This window comes from Microtus ochrogaster, chromosome 18, assembly GCF_000317375.1.
Source record: "Microtus ochrogaster isolate Prairie Vole_2 chromosome 18, MicOch1.0, whole genome shotgun sequence".
NCBI classification, from domain to species: domain Eukaryota; kingdom Metazoa; phylum Chordata; class Mammalia; order Rodentia; family Cricetidae; genus Microtus; species Microtus ochrogaster.
Window position 1 is genome coordinate 16,835,021 of NC_022020.1, and position 19,224 is coordinate 16,854,244.

Here is a 19,224-nt window from a genome sequence, read left to right on the forward strand (position 1 = left end):
GAGGGACTTGATTGGGGAGGGGGAAGGAAATGGGAGGCGGTGGCGGGGAGGAGGCAGAAATCCTTAATAAATAAATAAATTTAAAAAAAAAGAAAAAAGAAAACACCCTGAGTACAAAGCACACATCCACACACCTCAGAACTCTCTGGGAAGAAGAGAGAAGAGACCTAAAAGTTATTATTTAAATCTTATGAGATTGTGTTCTGGAGCTGAAAGACCTCCTGAGCTGGTCATTTGGGTCTCCTGCTGACTGGAAGAAAAAATATATATATACATAACAAAGTACTGATGGAACAAATATCACAATCTCAAAGCCATTGATGAACACACACACACACATACACACACACACACACTACAAAGATTTCTCCTTTCCTCTAGAGCTCACTTTTCCATAGAAGAGAAAAAAATTAGGGAGAACCAAATTGAGATCCAAATTTCCCCCAGCTCAACAGGAAAATTAACAAAAAGAAGAGAGAGAGGGAGACAGAGAGAGAGAGAGAGAGAGAGAGAGAGAGAGAGAGAGAGAGAGAGAGAGAGAGAACATTGCTGGTGTGAAACTTTAAATGTAAGGAGATAAAAATGATACTTCAAAATTCAGGGAGTTTTCTTGATAATCTCTTGATGCTGTAAAGGTCTTTTCCATATCTTTATCATCAGAGGATGATTGTTTTCTAGCTGTGTGGTTGGTAAAGTGCAGTGAATAAGCGTTACACAGACATGTGCACAGGTCCAAGTTAAATTCCTCCTGACAGAGGTGTCCTACAACATGGAAATACAGTGAAACACATAAATCCTTTCTCTCTTCCTCCCTCCATCTCCCTCCGTCTCCCTCTCTCTCTCCCTCCCTCCCTCCCTTCTCTCTCTACCTCAAACACACACACTCACAGAAACAGAGACAGAGATAACCAAAGATAATCAAACAGAGACAAGAACAATTAGGTTGTGCTTGATATTAATCTGTAAAAGCCACCTTTTCTGAAAGTGACAGAGTTATGCTCACTTTTCCTTTCTTTATGACCAGCTATTGGCAATTGTGATCTTACCCTCCTAGGAGGCTGCTCTGGTCTGGGTCCTGGCCTGGTATAGAGCCTTCTAAACTAAAACTTGGTTGGTGAACAAATTCTTCTCATGTGTTCCTTGGTTATGAATGTAGGTATCATCTAGAATGGAATGTGTGCTGTTCATCCAATCACTTAAGACTTTGTAACATTTGTCAAGGAATTTAGTGATTTTTTAAAAATCTTCTTTCAAAGTTTTGTGATGTCTGTGTTTGAAATATATAATCCTTGCCTCATTAACAATTTAAACTTTTACATCAAAATTCAAATGAATAACTTAAAAGGACAGACAAAATTAACTGTAAAGTCCAAATGTTGTTTGTCCATTTCATAGCTAGTCATTTAGAGGCTCTGCTGTTAGTTACTGAAAGACAACAAACAAATAGTAAAAAGTAAATAAAAACAGGAAATACCCATTATAGTATTAAATAAGTAAAAATGACATAATAAATTTCATACTACTGTTTGCTGTCCTGCTCTTTTGTCCTTACACGCAAATGATGCAAGATCTCCATGTTTCCCTGAACCTCTCTGTTGGTGGGCTCAGTGGCGATTCACTGTCCAATGAGAGAACCCACTAAATACAGACTCAGCAGCAGAAGGAATTTCAAAGTCTCAGCCTTACTCTCTGAGAAAGACAAGAGACTCTCCTTGCAGATGAATGAGTAGACTTTCCTCTCAACTTTGGATAACATTCAGAAGACACTCTGAGGCCTAACTCCTGGCACCATGTCACCAGCTTGAGAGAAAAGTACAAAGTTTCTTGACTAGTAGGTAATTGGGTGTTTGGATCAGAAGAAAAGAACCATTATATATCATTACATACTCAAAAGGTACCAAACTACTTCTGCAAAAAGAGTTTCTCTCTCATTCCTCAGCTTCTTCCTTCAAATGAGTTTGTCCTAGCTCTCCTTTGTAATCCTAGCACTTTGGGCTGCGGCAGAATGAGAATCCTGAAAAACTGGTATGTGACTCCAGGAAGCCTCAGAACCTCTGAAGCCCAGCCTTGAATTTATATATAAAAGGATCTGTAAAGTCCCATCGCCTTACCTCCAGGCTAGATAGGTGAGCATCAGAAGCAAACAAACAGAGAAGAATAAATTTCATCTCTTCTCTGTTCACCCACATCAATGTTTAATAACTTCCACATATGTCTTTACATTTCCTTTTTATTGCAGGGGGATGGTGTTCATTTGTTTCTCTGCTATTGTTGGGAGAAACACAGAACCTGCGGTCTCTTAGTGCAGTGTGTGTGTGTGTGTGTGTGTGTGTGTGTGTGTGTATGCGCGCACATGCTCATACACACAGTAGTCTATTTCAAATGATCGTGATAGTCTAGGGGTCTTGACCTGGTTAGTTTTTCTCTGTCAGTAACAGAATTAAAAGGCAAACGAACTCAGGAAACAATCTCAAATACCACAAATGTTGGTAGACAAAATCAGCATTTGAAGACATGAGGAGACATATACGTGCAGCAAACACACAGAGAAAAAACCCTCTACAGAACAGACTCAGGAAGAGAACAATCAGCTCTTCTGGAGGTCCTTTCTATCTTCCTTTCTGGGGAAGGGATCAGCCAAGAAATATAGGATAGTTGATTGGACCACAAATGGTGTTTGGCATGTGGCCTTAAACTCCTTGAGCTGGTCCATAAGCAGGAAGCGGCTGTTGGAGTCAATAGCACTTTTGTTTTCAGCCGCCAGGCTGTTGTCTCAAGTCGGAAGGGCAAGAAAGAAGCAGTTCATCTTAGATACTTGTCACCTTTGTTACCTAACCATGGACCCTCTCCCTAAGTGTCTGCCTACCATGGAGTCTGTCCACCTCCTAGTCCCTCAGCAGGAACCGTCACAGTCTAATATAGTGAGAAGACATTTCCAGAACTTAATCAGTTAGTTGCTATTGATTGAAATTGAGCCTGAACCCTTTGTTTTGATGGTGATTAACTCAGGTTGAAGAGGAAAGTGTTGTTTCTCATATCCTGGTTTTCTCTGTATTCAGAGATGTGTGTATACAAATGTATGCATCATAACCATCCCTAAACTTCTTAGGTTTTCATTCTTTAATGAAAGATCCTGTTCTCAGGCATTGTGTCCTCTCCAGTCGCCTCTTCAAGAACATTTTTTCCTAAGGACTAATTGACCATCCATATTCTGCCTTGAGCTAAAATTTGTTGTTGCCTCCAACAGGTCCTTGGTTCTCATTTACAGCTTGTGAAAATCAGTAATCTGGGGCATAGTTTATTTGTCTCTGACCCCCATGGTTCCTGGCTCAACGCTACATCTGTAGGAGGCTTACAATGAGTGTTTGTGGGAAGAATGAAGGAAAGAATCAATTCATCACTTCAGTAACCAGGTCTTTAGCTTGGTGAGGTGCGTTACTACATTAAAGATACCATAATCCTCTGCATCACAATCTTTTTGGAGAGAACATGCAATCTCCATGTGATTAGGCAGGAGTTTCTCCCACTTGATTACCCATTTTAAGTGAAATTTCCATCAATTCTTGAGATTTTTTGCTCAGATTGAACAAATTCAATTGCTTCCTTCCTTTAGACATCTATTAGTCTTGTCTTCTGGAGTAGATTTTAAGTACACAAAGAAAAATGGTAAAGTAAACCCTTAAATAACTCAAGTTGTAATATATGAATTGCAAATAAATATGTGTATGTATTTATTATACACACACACATATATATATATAATATGTTGACTGTCACTTTTATAAAGTCATATTATCTATTCTGTTAAACACACAGAAATGAGCACACTTCAAGCTACAGTTTTTAAAAAGCAAAAGAAGGACCCAGAGAACAGCCATAAAAGTTTAACCCACTTTTCTCCTTTGTATGAGTGCCCACCCAGAATAGCAATAGCTGCTAGTTTCTATCTATTGATAAATAAACACATTATTTAAAGTAATGAACTAACATTTTTCTATTCTAATGTTGGTTTTTTGTTTGTCAGTTGGTGTGTTTTTACTTTACAAACACATGCCATAATGTTCAAAACAATGTAAGTGGGTTGAGCTCAGAGGACCAGAATGAATTTTCCTTTTTTTACTATTTTCCATTTGTATTTTCCATTTATACAGTGATCTGGAGAGATGATTTAAAACCTAACATTTGCAAATACTTAGAATGAACTTCCAATCATGAAGACCGAAGAGAACTGAAGCTTGAGAGTGCCCAAACAATTTGAGGTACAAAATTTGGGAAAACAAAACACTTCTCTCAACCCATTATAAGACTTACATAAAGTTTAAAATCTATTGAAATAGGTGAGTGAACTCTTGAGTATTTGAAAATAGTGGAGTGGTTCTCATAATCTCAGGAAGTGATATGAACTGAGCAGCAGTCTTCAGTTGGTACAGCTAAAGATAGGTAGAGAGTATAAAAACAAAAGATCAACTTATAACTAGTCTTTCTGTTCAAAAGACACCCAGATGTCGAGAACAATTCCTAAAACACACTAATGAATGTTAGTCAATGCAATCTGACCCAAGTTCAAATAAAACCTTGACTGATGTGAAAGTTTTGCTGTTTGTTATTGTTGCTCTCAGAAATCATTGGATTAACATTTTGATGGCACAAATTATGTTGAGGTATATTTTCTTCTTTTTCTACATGCTGTGTTTTAAGTTATGATATCTTTCCCTCTTGAAACCACTGTAACCATTCAGACTCACAAATCTACCAAACCTCATGTTACTGTCTGTGAAAAAAACAAAACAAACAAAAATAATGTTTCTTCAGCAGTCATTAAGAAGCCAATTAGAATATTCAAACTCATCATGAAATGCAGAGAAAAGCCATGTATTCAAAGTGGCCATATTGAGAATAGGGACAAAGATATCCAGCAATCCCCTCCGTGTCTGTTCTCAGGTAACAAAAATGAAGTAACAACATGCAGAAATGGCTGAGGACATCCATATCTAAGCAGTCCAGGTCAAATCATAGTCCTGTCCACTCAATCACATCTTTATCAGGACTCCAATCTTTGTAGTAATATGGTCTGATAATTTGTCAGAGTTGTGTGAAATATCCTTTGGAAGGCAAGTTCCCTTCTGGTTGGCAGTAGGCATCAACCTTTTCTTCCTCTCAGTCTGTTATTCTTGGGGAAATCGCAGTTTCTGAATGTCCATTATTCCAAAAGTCTCATAACCAAGGGTCAAAAGTATCTCTAAAACATCCTTATGTCCTAAGGAAAACACTACTGAGTTACAGGTTCGTTTGCCCCTAATTCAGACAGATGAGCCTGGTGCTTGATTTCGTTTTGAAAATAAAGAATAAGAATGACTCTGGGTGTGCTCACAACTCATAAAGTTCAGCACCCTCGGGAGTAGGCTCTGCCTTTCCTGCAATGATGGAAAAACTGTGTTGACTCAAGGGAGTTGACCGCATGATATCATGTTCCATTGTTCTGTAGTTAATGGCTCAAGGAGAAAGGCATTGAGATGCAGGTTTGAAATAGCAAATTACTAGGAACAATTGCCTGTGTTATACTGTGCTGTTTACAAATGGTGAGGGGAGAAACAATGACAGCCTTTAAGTAAGCTTGAAGGAAAGGCATGATGACAGAACAGAGCATTGCCATCCTAGCTGCACATCTATAGACCCTTGATGTGAAAGAACTAGGATTATTTTTGTTTGTTTTTATGTTTCTCCCTTGGGGCCATCTGCAAGTGAACCAGTCTAAATTGGTTTAATCAATCAATTGGAATTTGCATTCTTTGCTAAGTGCAATATCAGATAGGAAAGTCTATACAATACAACAGAGCATTCTGTGAAACTGGGGCACATCCAAGACGCTTCCAGTGTTGTTTTGGTGGGTAAAGATTTCCTCAAAGCAGTGTGGCAGACATGTCTCTACTTTTCATGCTCCTCCTCACATGAGGACCAGAGGGCAAGAATAGACCTTGAATGGTGATTTTAATATGAGTTCTTTAGCCTGGAATGGCTAGAGTTTGCTATAACATCAAAAACTAAAATGAACAACAATAAAGTATGTCTCTTACATAACTAAGAAATATCAGCTCAGCTTTAGACAAAGTATCAGCTTCTTTTCCCTGTATAAGATAAAAACGCATTAGAGTAATTCAGGCTGAAACGATTTGTTTTTAACTGATCTGACACATTGGTATATACCTATGATTAGTTAAAATGTCAAAGAGCACATTGCTAAATGAAGTCCTACAGACTGCAGAGACAGGACTGAGTGTGCAGCTCACATACTGAAGATGAACGTGTACCATCCTCCAAAGCAGAGGTTTTTGTACTGATTCCCTGGACCTTCTTACTCAGGTGTGGGTTAGACTTTTCTTACTCCAGGCTGTGTCAGGAAAGCACAGGTCAGCACAGCTGGTCAGAAACAGTCACTCAGACGTGGACAGCAAGATGATGGGGTAGGATGGCAAGCAGTGTAAATTCACCATCCTTCCAACATATTCTCTGAGAATCAAAGTTGTTTTAGACAAATATTTATGACACACTCAACGAGAGTATTGAAATATGACATGGGAGAACCTTAGATAAAATTATGGCCTCACGGTAAAACAGAATATATATTTTCACAAGGTGTATAACCACAAGGATTTTCTGGGACGTCAACAGGATCTTTTATTTGATAGGGCATTGGGCAGAATTTCATACGAATGTATTTAGATCATTTTCATTTTCAGTAAAGGTTTATGTGTGTTTATGTGTGCATGCACAGAGAACAGTTTGCAGGAGTTGGTTCTCCTTTTCCATTTTATGAATCACAGGGCTTTACCTTAGATTATGAGGTTTGGTGGCAAACATCTTTAACTACAGAGTCCTCTCTCTGGCACAAAATATTCAGTTTTTTGCTAGACAGTATGTATACAGACTTTAACACCAGTGTAAGAGAAAGGCAACTTTTTGCTTAGCTTTAACAAACATTTTGCCTTCCACTCAACACAGGTCAAATAAAATGTAAGAAAATACAAGTTCTAATGTGTCCTCACGTTAAAGGGTCTTGTTGCTTCTATAAATGAGTATTAATTCAAATCTGTTTCCATCAAGATTCTGCCCACTTCTCCCTTTCCCTCTCACCTCACAATCCTATTGCTTTCATGCTTCCTTGTCTTTAATGTGTCATCCTTAGCCCTTTTCAGAGCAACAAGTGTGAATGCTTCACTATATTCTTGGTAGTTCCAATGCACACAACACCCATTCAGGTGTCCATATGTACTGCGTGCTTAAAATTGTCCCTTATCTCATGCACAAGTAACAACCACAGTGTACTGACTTACCCCAAGCAAAGGTAAGAGTAATTTGCAGAAGTAAAGGACAAAGATGATATGGGGAATAGTCTTAGGCATACGAGTTAGAGATTTCTCTTTCTTCCTGCTTTATCCTCCTTAACGAGCCTGATTCAGATGAAGGTCATGAAGAACACAGTTTGAATAGGCTGATGGTTAACAAGGACAGAGAAAAGTATGTTCTTTTCCCTTTTTTAAATAGCTATTTTTCATTCCCTGAGAAGCCATGAGGTTTCAGCTCTTAGAGTCTATATCTGTGTGGCCGAGGTGGGGTGGGGGTGTAATCTAGAAAGATGTCATGCAATTGAGGTGGCACATACTCCTAAGTTAGACTTAGTTTGACTACTTTGATTGTCCACCATTGATGTCACATATTGAAAGAAAAATGACTTTGAACAGAGTAAACATTTCCCTCAGATCTATTTACCTCTGTCAGTGAATATCCAAACCAAATTTTGAAATTAAACATTGAAAGTTTGTCCAGAAGTATGAATCTGATACCACTCCACCCTACTACCAGCTTCTGCATGAACTCCAGGAGGCTTGCCATCTTTATGAATGCCATAACAGCATATTCATATCTAGGCCCTACCACTTTGTCCATTGTGCCTATCTGGTCTATCCACCTAAACATTATATTTCTCATAACTACACTAAGAATATCTAAATGCATGCTTTATTGTAAAATATCTCAAACACTGAATATTCTGAGCAAGAAAACATTAAATCTCTAGTTATACAGACCACTTGTATAAGTCTGATCTGATGGCAGGACTGTAGACAGTTCTGATTTCTCCAGACTTGAACTTACTATTCTTATCAACATCTGTCCTCTTCAGCCCATCATCTTAGGAAACTGTTTCTTTCAGCCACTTGGGTTACACAGGCTCCAACTGTGGATTGCTGTCTTGGGAAGTAATGAAAACGATCTTTGGAGTTGAAATAACTTTTCCATATAGATATTACATTCCTCTCATCAAGTGATGGAATTCTGCTTAAAGGTCAGAGCACAGTGATATTTATGTATGCATACACATATATAATATGTCATATCATATCATATATAGTAACTTATCATGTCATATCATATAAACTTGATGAAGTTAGTGTCTTGGAGTACCTACTAAGCTTCACAGAGAAAAGCTAAATGTTCATTACAGTCTACAAAGCTCGAGAACACATTCAGCCAGGTCTCTTGCTACTATGAGTTTTCATGATCCACAATGCTTCAGGGTCTATTTCAGAGCTGATTTTGTCTGCAATAGACAGATTTTAAAAGTGTTTTCATATCCACTCTGATGTAAGCACAATCCAAAAATTCTTTAAAAGTTGAAAATGAAATAAAAATGCATCTTTGTAAAGACTTGATCATTTTAATAATCAGACAATCTCCATGTGGGCATCTGGAGGGAAAGCCCAGAATAGTTGTCAGAGTACAACTTGTATAGCAGACATCGATTTTGTGAATTCCCTCTTTTACACAAGATCTGGGTTGGTTTATTGTTGTTGCCTTTTTATTTTATTATTCTATTATTGGCTAAATCATCAGTAGAAATCCATGCAACATGAGAGAACTGGAGATTTATTCAAGTTAATCAAAGTCTAAACAACATGGGCATTGTAAAGTATGTACCCACATTTATAGATGATTGTGTATATATTTATCTGGTCCTTTGTGTGCACGCATATGCACAGCATTAAGATAAAGAGATATTAAGAGAAAGAGAAAAAAGAGAGAGAAAGGTAGTATATTTTATCTATTAGTTCTGCTAACAAAGATCCACACAATTGCAGACTGAAAATATATGAATAGAAAAAAGCTTTTGTATGCACAGGCACAGACATTTTTCTTGTCATTTTTCTTTAAGAAGTTGCTAGAATAACTACATAATATCTGCATTAAAATTTGGCCTATAAACAATTGTGAGCCCATCTAAACTATATATGTTATATATGAGTACTGTGCCATGTTCTGGAAGAGTTGAGGATACTGGAAGATTCTAGTGTCTGCGTGGGATCTGGGAACCATACTTCTGTGGTCACTGAGGAAGTATATCACACAGGATGCCTTGTGTGGCATTCTTGTAGGAGGAAAGAGTGACAGTGTTTAGAAGACATGTCACTGTGCTTGCTCTCACTGTTCCTGGAACTCAGCTGGCATCTCTGTCCGTGATTCGCACCTGTTAATTGAAGAGGCAGGGTACCCAATATCTCCAATAGAGAACCATTCCTACAGCAATATTCAGTGAGTAAGTTTGTATCTCTCAAGGGGACACCTGGGTTTCTGCAGTCACACATATGGAAACGTGATTTTCAATGAATATACTATTGTTACCTGAGTCTACCGTAAAATCATATGCATGCTTATCTTCATTTCGTTTCTGTCAAACAGGAAGAACTGTTATTTCCTTTTACTGTTGGCATGACTGCTAGGCAGCTTGCCGCTGAAGCATTTGAGTGAATGGAGACCAGGAGATCTCTTAAACAAGTGAATTATTTAAATCTGCATATGCAATGAGACCTGGTAGGCAAAGCTATTCGCAAGACCCCTAGGCTCCGGGAAGATATTTGATATGCAATTTCCTAAAGTGCTTACTGTAGTTTTTGCATCTTATTGTTTATTTTGAATGAAATTGTATTGTCAGTAGGAAGACTCCCAAAGAGAGCTTTGATTGAAATACACTTGGATGAGCAGTAGGCTTTATATTTTGTGCATGTAATTCTTAAATCTTCAAGTTATTGCTAGCTGGGTATTTGCCAGAACTTGAGTCAAAATGATTGTCTTTGTTTTTGTGTTTTCATTCTGCTTTTTTAAATAATATTTATTTTCCTTCTAATTAAGCAAAAGTTATGTAAAAATAAAATAAATGTGTTCAATTAGTAAACGCAAGATTTCTAAGAAATGCCTGATCCATTTCTGCCAAGGACAGAAGCTCCTAATTTCCATTCAGATGACTGCTACTGGCTTGGAAGTCAACCTTTTGACATTAAGCATATATTCACTTGCATAAGCATGTCAATAGGTTTATAAGTATGACAAACACTGAGTCCAGAATTATATCTGTTACTCCAGGAATCCAGAGGATGGATGTCTTGATCATCTGCTCTAATACAGAGGACAGTGCAAGCTAAGTTGAACTGTCAGAACATTCCCCAACCCACACAGAGCGTCATGCTCTGAAAGAGACACACAATAGGCTTTTGAAACATGAGCACTCTGCTATTTGTCAATACAAAACAGACTGTATTTCTGGGGTTTTGTGTACTTTTGCTTTTATATTAAGAGAATTGAGGGTATAGGGAAGCACCTCAGTGGAATTGGAGAAAATAATATCAAAACACATAAGATGAATTTCTCAAAATATAAATAAAAACATAAAATAGTGAGCATTTACCAAAAAAAAAAAAATCCAAAGCTGTCAAATACTTTGATGATTTTGTTTTTCTTGATTTGCTCACTGTTGGTTTCTACTGCCTCTTCCTATCCCCTAGCTTCCCAGCTTATCTCTTATTATTTCTCTCTCATTGTCCATCTCCATATACATCTTTCTCCAGTCTCATCTAAGGACGTACCGGAAAATTAAGGTTCTATCTAATCTGATTGGCCACTTCTATATTGTTTATCAATGAAGGAGAAGTGAATTTGCCTTTTAGATCCTGTCCTTCACAGTTTCCAAAGGTTAGCAGAATAAAAGTTCCCCCTATGGGCATCTAACATAAATGCTTTTCCAGAGAAATGAAAACGTGTTTGGTTTTGAAGGTTTTCACAGAAAAAGAAGGGAAGAAAAGAAAACAAGAGGATGTAGGAGGAAAGCAGGCTCTATGATTTCCGTCAAGCAACTTCAATTCAGTAGCAGTGCATTATGGCCTCTCTACATGCCTTCCTATTGCTGACAATCGACAATCAAGAGCTCAGTATTAGACAATTAGCTGACCTGATTTTCTCACATCATAGTTAAGACCACAACTACCCTTACAAAGGACTATGTATTCCTTGGGAAAAGGCTGGTAACAGGAGAACTAGGAACAAGAGACTGATATTGTTCAGAAGCCAAATAAACCCCCTAAGTTTCTGAGTCTTATGTTCTTTATCCATTACTGTGTGTGTGTCCATGCCATGTGTGCACATGCACAAGCACGTGCATGTGTATTCCACATCAGATGCTGAACCCATAGTCTTTAACCCATGAGGAAAGTACAGAATCCTTGTGGTATATCCCGCCTATAAAAACTTGTGTTACCAAATACACTCAGCTAATTTTAAATCAACCCTGCAGATGACAATGATTTCTAAATAAAACTAAGTCTCCTGCTTCAGTGTTCTTTTTCTCTCTCTTGGTAGATAGTGATCTCTTTGACCCTCCACTAGGAAGAGACAGAAAGTAATAACTGTGTTCATTTTAGCATGGACCTGAGAGTTTTTCACAGCCACATTCTTCTGTGAGATGACCTCGGACTTCTAGATGGCATAGAGCAAAACAATACTGTATGACAATAATGTATGACTATCTCTGTTTGGTAGTGATTGTGGGTTTTAAAAACCATTTCAAGATAAATGTGCATTCAATCAGCTGTGGAGATGAAAACACTAATCTATAGGGTTGGTTTTGAGTTCATTTGAATGCCATGTTAATGAGCTTCAGATTTGGAAATTGTCGGTAAGCTATTATCCTGACAACTGAACCCCAATTCATGTAGTAAAAGGACTTTTAACATTTTGCACTATAACAGTCAGGAACGAATTGAGTGCATGCTAAACAGAAAATGTCCTGCATTTAGGGGAACGGGTTTATTTGTGGGGTTGAACATACCTGAGAACTTTAGCTGAATCTCCTTCACTGTAAGCTTTAACATTGCTCTACGGTCCTGCACCAATGTTCTCATTTCCTGATCATTTGTTACTTTGAGCCAAAGATTTATTGCTCCTGCTTTGGGGGGTGTTGCTTATGTGCAATTATGTTGGCTTAATTGCAGCTCATTCTTCCTCCCATATTGTTGTGTGACCCTGTGCTCACTTTATTGTTGGCTGCCACTATCAGGCTTAATACCTGAGAAGATGTAAGTTGATTAGAATTCATTATGAAGAGAAAGAGAACTACAAGCAGTGTGAAAGAAGTTTGCTAATGGGAGGGTTGCTGCTTAACTTGCTACAGCTGTCTTCAGGGAAAGAGGTCATCAGTGGTGCCCTAACCAGGTGTGATGGCTATTCCTGGTTGTCAGCTTGACTATATCTGGAATGAATTAGAATCCAGGAAGGGAGGGCACACTTGTGACCTGGATTATTAGGCAGGAAGACAACATCCCTTTGATCACAATTTTGAGGCTGGATGACACATGTCTTATATCCAGACCTTGAGGTTCGAAAACACACCTTTAATCTGAGCCATACCTTCTGCTATAGGCCTATATAAGCACAATGGAAGAAGGAAAGGTATATTCTTTGCCTACTTGCCCTCATCTTCCTCAGTCCATCTATTCCGTATGTGAGATCCAAGCAGATCAGCTGAAACACCCAGCCACGTGGGACCAAGCAGATACTAGATTCTTGGACTTCCCATTCATAACTAGCCATTGTTGGACTTCAACCTATACATATTTATTTATATATAAATATATGTCTGAGTATTTCCATATTATATAACACAAACACATATATACATACACACACAATCACACACACACACACACACACACACACACACACACACACACACACACACACATATATATGAGAGAGAGAGAGAGAGAGAGAGAGAGAGAGAGAGAGAGAGAGAGAGAGATTCATTTCATTCTGTATGCTCTGTGACTAACGAACCTGGACCCATATACCAGGCTTGCCGTCTCACAGACCTCAGTGTAAGTTCTGGCATGGAAGGACTGGGAAACAACATGGGCGATTATGTTTATGGAGAAAGACTGAAAGCTTTGGCTTCAAGTTGACTGCCAAAGGACAACTGGGGATCTATTTAGAAGAATCCGGTTTTTCATGGTTTGCCCAAGCAAAATCCATTCTCTTCCACAGGAATTTTATTATTTCCTGATGTTTTGGAGCCTGTTCATTCCACTGCCCTTACAGAACAATGGAGGAAATGCCATGTCTGAGGAGATCATCTTGTAGAAAACTATATGCAATTTTCATTCATTAACATTGGTGTGCTTTTAGAAAAAAGCACGTAAAACTATACTTTCTAATGTGATTATCCTCTGTCAGGGTCTTTCAGAATGGCTTCTTCTAGTTTCAGTGGTAGACTTAACGGCAAAGCTCTCCTTGAAACACAGGACCACTTGTTACAATGTCTTCCTAGGCCGTTGACTCAGGAGAGTATTGTCCCTTCTGAAGCCATCATGCATTACTTTGCAGGAGTGTTTCAGGATGAGTCTGTCCACGTTGGACAATAACTGTTAAACTACAGGTACCCATGGACGAACAGCTGAGGGGTTGAGGCATCACTGTCTAATTAGAGAAATACCTTTTGATTGAGGATCTAGTGCTCCATAAAGCCAAACATAGGACGACCACAGAGAAAGTTGTGGATGCAGAATGGCATTACTTGTCCTTGGGGTTTGGCTCAAAAGAATTAGTTTGGTGCTCTTAGCTTGAACCTGAAGGGGGCTTTATTTACTTGTCAGGTGTCAGTGCTGCTGATGGTCTTACGTGTGTCTGTTGCTGTGTGTTCATTACGGGCAGCGTGGGTGGGGGTAGATTCTAGGCAGGAGCTGATAGAAATGACAGGAACACAAAGGCACAATTTCAAATTCCAGAGTTTGCCCAAAGGTGAGCCCCTCCAGTGGTGTTCCTCTGTCAGCATTCTGGTCGGCTGTCTATCTCGTCTCACTTCAACCTGGGAAGGTGCCACTTAGCCTTTTGGCCCTGTCTATGTTTGCTGAGCAGATAAACACCCCAAGACTGATTAAATGCTAAATCAAAATGATATGTGCTGAACTCCGTAGCGCAGAGCCTGATCCTGCAGCAGGTGCTGGATACACAAGCCACTCAATGGAATCACTGATACTTTCTCCTATCCCACCTGCCCTGTGTTCCCGTAGCTCTGAATTTATCAGTGGCCTTGCATCTAATCTACTCTGTGATTTTCTGTGAGGAAATTGCTAAGTATTGAACCTGTTGAGGGAATTGGGGTAAGACAGGAACAAAAGGAGGGTAGAGACACAACATAATGAATTCCAACAAGGAACCAACTCAGAAGCTTCTGTGTAGTATCAATTCCCAAATACAAGATACACACACTGGGTTAGGCCCATTTATGAGCAAGTGGGACTGTTGGAATTCCCATTCCTCTTTAGGAAGTTTAAGTGGGGAACAACTTTTGAACTATACTGTTCTTAAATCTTAAACTCATCTGATAAACCTCCTCGACTCTGTTCCTGTCTTCCACCCCCCTCCCTCTGTCATCCTGAACCTCAAGTCTAACACAGGTGCACTAAGAATTAAGCATAGGGAACCTGAAACGACCCTATCCTATAGCAATACTGACGAATATCTTGCATATCACCATAGAACCATCATCTGGTGATGGATGGAGATAGAGACAGAGACCCACACTGGAGCACCGGACTGAGCTCCCAAGGTCCCAATGAGGAGCAGAAGGAGGGAGAACATGAGCAAGGAAGTCAGGACCACGAGGGGTGCACCCACCCACTGAGACAGTGGGGCTGATCTATTGGGAGCTCACCAAGGCCAGCTGGACTATGACTGAAAAAGCATGGGATAAAACCGGACTCTCTGAACATGGCGAACAATGAGGGATGATGAGAAGCCAAGGTCAATGGCATGGGGTTTTGATCCTGCTTCATGTTCTGGCTATGTGAGAGCCTAACCAGTTTGGATGTTCACCTTCCTAGACATGGATGGAGGGGGGAGGACCTTGGACTTTCCACAGGGCAGGGAACCCTGACTGCTCTTTGGACTGGAGAGGGAGGGGGAGAGGAGTGGGGGGAGGGGGAGAAGGGTGAGAGGAGGGGGAGGGAAATGGGAGGCTGGGAGAAGGGGGAAACTTTTTTTTTTTCCTTTTCTCAATAAAAAATAAGAATTAAGCAATTCTGATCTCCCCTTTCATATGGCCTTAGCCTATATAAACTGTCTAATACATATGCCACTATACCATAATTAAAATGCATTTGGATTACTCATTCAAATCAATTATGTTTCCCAGCAATAGCTCTGTCACCATCTGACAACCCCTCTTGGTGAGAACACATCCAGTTCAGTGATGTTATTATTATCATTTCTGTCTTCACACAGGGTCTCATTTAGCACAGACTATCCTCCAGCTTTCTATAAGCCAAGAATGATCGTGATCTTTTTTAATTAATAAAAATTTTAGTAAAATAAATTTATTTTATCTTCTCATTCTTTTGGAATTGCAGATCATGTGCCCTAATTCTGCTTACCTCCCAGTACTCCCTTATTAGCCCCTCTCCCCTGAAGCAAACTCCCCCCGCCCCCCCAAAGAGAATTTAAGAAAATCAAACCAAACAAAAGCAAAGCAAACCAAAGCAACAGAAGCCAGCCTGGTTTCCAGAGCCAGTTGATCTTGAATTTATAATCCTCCTGCATCTTTCCTCTGATGCCTGGGATCACAGACCTGGGCCACCGCAGCTAGTATGTGAGCTTTACCTCACATACATAGGCAAAGACTGGAGAAGCTTAGTGGCATCATAGCTGTTCCCTTCAGTGTTGCTATTTCCCCCTCCACTGTTAAAACACTGCTCTCCTCAGCACAGCGCATTTTCCTAACTCTTTCTTTCTGTTACTCATTAACTTTGTATTCTCCCCCTCACTGTTGCAATCACCATTGCAACAATAGACTAATCACAGCTTGGAATTTGAAAGTATTGTTAGTAGTGTACCTGTATTAAGGCAAGGACATCATACAATCTGAAGTGGCAATTAGGAATAATTAAGATCTGCTGCCAATAACAGATAAACCCTTGAAAATACTCCTAAGTCCCCTTCAACATATCTGCAAAGTCTCTGCCTGCCTCTTCATTTTTCTCTAATTAAGAAGGCTTGTTTCTGTATTAGCATAAGCTATATGTAGCATGCATATGTTGTTTGAATTTCCACACTTTTGTTCACTAAGATTACTAAGCAAGAACAAGGTATATTCTATATTATCCTGCTTTGTTACATAGTTTTGTTTTGAAAATTCATACTTATAAGTTAATTAAGGTTTGGAATATTATCCCAGAAATTGCAATCACTATGATCAATATTTTTCCCATGGAGAATATAAGAAATTTTTATATAACTAATTTAGAAGCAAATTTTCAAAAATATGCTACTGTTACTTATATACTTTACAGAGCTATCTTCTTTGATATTCTTTTTATCCTGATTTCATTACTGAAAGGTCTTACTTAAAATGATATTTATTATATATCTTAGGTAGATTAAATGATTTTTGAATACAATAAGCATTAATGATACTGCAAGACAAATAATTTCTAAGATTCCAGAGTGGGGATTTCCTTTGGTGCTTACTTAAGTAAGATATCTCATAATTGTGACTTTTCGTTCTGAGAAGGTTTGTGCATCCACAGTAACAAATTTCTGTGATATCTTATTAAAACCCAGGGTAAGAAATGAAAATCTTCAACATTCAAATCAGTCCAAAGTTGAAAGAAATGTACTCCCTCTATGGGAAACCTATATAATTGTCATCCACCAAATTGTTCTCTATCAGCATGAATTAAGATCAGGAATTTTGTCCCCAAAAGTATAAATGGACAGGGCAGTCTGGTGTCCAACAAGTTTTGTGGGTTGGTGAGAGGTCCAGCATATTCCTTCCCTGAGTCAACTGAACAGCACCATTTCTGAGAGAAGACGTGTTGATATGTGCTATGTATTCAGGAAACTATAAAATTTGGTTGTTCAACATCTTTGAGATATTGGGCTCTGTTTGTCAGCTCTGACTAGTCCTAACAGTTCTGAGTGAATTACTCAATTAGAACATCAATCTATAGGAAACTGTTAGAATCCACATGGAGAGAAGACAATACCTACAAAGGTCACATTTTAGAAAGATCCTCAAAGGCAGGATAGCAAATCTTGCTTTCAGACTCCTGTTGGTTAAGACACACTTATGAAAGGTATGTCAGGTTTGTAATATAAGAAATCCTAAGATCTGGACTCATATTGTTGTCTTCTTTCCTGAAAACAGGGGTGGTTTATGAAATAGAGCATGGCATGCTACAAAATGAGATATACAGGCCTTAAACTCTACATAGTGAAACAAAAGAATTTGAAGCTACTGCCACACTTGAGTAGAATATTACTGAATAGATAACTCCATGCCTGATTTTCAGCTTTAAATACCCAATAACTACCTCTTTCATGAGTATGTATATAGGAAGCCTGAGCAGAGGCAGCTAACTTATTGAGAGTTGCAATGGGATGTTAAATGTGGTGTTTATTTATTTGCTGAAGTTAAGTATTTTCTTATACTGTTGGCTTGTTTAGAGATAGAAATTCTTTCTTATTTCTCTCTTCCTCTCTTTTTCTTTAATGCTAAGCCTCAGTATATATCCCAAGTTGAACTGGAATACATGGCTATCCTAATGCTTGCTTTCAAGGTGCTAGAAGTTCAGAGTGCTTGAGCATCCTATGTACCCTGTTACCATAATTAAAAGAAACAGACGAACCAACCTCTGGTCTGAAACTCTCAATAGGATGCATGTGTGCATACATTAAAGTTGGGGCATGGTATCACTCTCATGAATAACCACTAGAACATAATGGAGCAGTTACACAGTTTATGGTCCTACTTTACCTTTCTGAGACTGTGTAACATCTATGTGTTGTTATGTTTGGATGCTAGCAAAACTGTCTGCCATTGTGGGCAAAAATGAAGTGAGAAAAATGAAAGGAAATAGACCAACAAAAAAATCTAAACAACAACAATAAAATAATCTCAATATTTTTGTTATTCTGAAATTCCACCTATCACTGAAGTGCTCAGGTTTATGGATGAGATATATCCCTTTTATTTAAAGGCCAAGTCAGTTTGAACCATATGTAGATTCTGTAGTTGTAAGTCATGTAAACTGTTCAGTGTTTTTAGCCTCAGTTTTCTCATTTGCAGAAGCAACTCAAAGTTTCTGTAACATATTCGGTGATAATATAATTAGCATATGGATAATATTTTAGCATAGCACCTGCCTCTATTAATGGTTATATTTTCAGCATTAATCATAATACATAGACATTAGTAAGACTATTATAGATATTTTGAAATATAACTCTATTGGCATTTTCTGCCAAATTCAAACTATTTTAAGTGTGCTTTATGTGCTTTTTACTTATGATTACTGTGTTGGCTAGTGTTATATCAATTTGGCATAAGCTATTGTCAGTGGCGTGTCAGGAACCTCAGTGGAGAAAATGCCTCAATAAGACTGAGATATAGGCAAACCTATAGGGCATTTTCTAAGTCAGTGACTGCTGTGGGAGGTACCAGCCTATTGTGGATGGTATCCCCCACTACATGGTGGTCCTGGGTTTTATAAGAAAGCTGGCTGAGTAAGCTACAAGGAATATATTGGAAAGCAGTACCCCCATGGCCTCTGCATCAGCTCCTGCCTTTAGGTTCCTGTCCTATTTACGTTAGTATCAGGGCTTCAGTGATAGAGAATTAAAATCTAAATAAAACCTTTCTTCCCAAGTTGTTTTTGGTCATGTTGTTTGATCACAGCAATAACATCCCTAACCAAGACAGCAACATTTCCTGAAAAACATTGTGGACTATGTGTATGTAAAGAATCATAAGATAAAGAATAATTTATATATACACATATACATATATAACCATATTCATTACACACACACTCACACACACACAGACAAACACACACACACACACACACA